Below are 494 nucleotides of genomic sequence, written 5' to 3' on the forward strand. Positions count from 1 at the left end.
TGCAGTCTTAATATGGTACAATACTAACTGAATAAGGACTATTACAACTCCTCATACTCTGGATATCGCTATATATTGATGCTGGGCAATGCCGGTGTTTAAGCTTTCTTCAAAGCTGCAAGCTTCCCTCATTCCTCAAAGTATGGCACGTGTTATTTCCTAGAGAGAGAAAGGCACCCTTCAGAAGCTCAGAGGCACCTGTGTTATTCCTTCACATATTCCATAAAGGATCCCTGACACTAGCAACGGGGCTGAGACTTGACTCAAACAAAGCCCCAATGATACACTCAGGATTCAGCTATAAAGACCCCTGGAGAAACACTGAAGCCTTGAGAAAAACTAGCTATTTGAGGGAACTGAAAGTTGTTTCACAATGTCAAAATGGTAAAAACAGCAGTGTCAGCTGTCAGCCAAATTACACTGGAATATGCTCCTCCCTCTCAGTTTCCACCAGCCCCTTCCGAGCATTTTGCCTCCCAACCTTTGCCCGTGGC

The sequence above is a fragment of the Lacerta agilis genome, chromosome 14 (genome assembly GCF_009819535.1).
Source record: "Lacerta agilis isolate rLacAgi1 chromosome 14, rLacAgi1.pri, whole genome shotgun sequence".
Lineage (NCBI taxonomy): Eukaryota > Metazoa > Chordata > Lepidosauria > Squamata > Lacertidae > Lacerta > Lacerta agilis.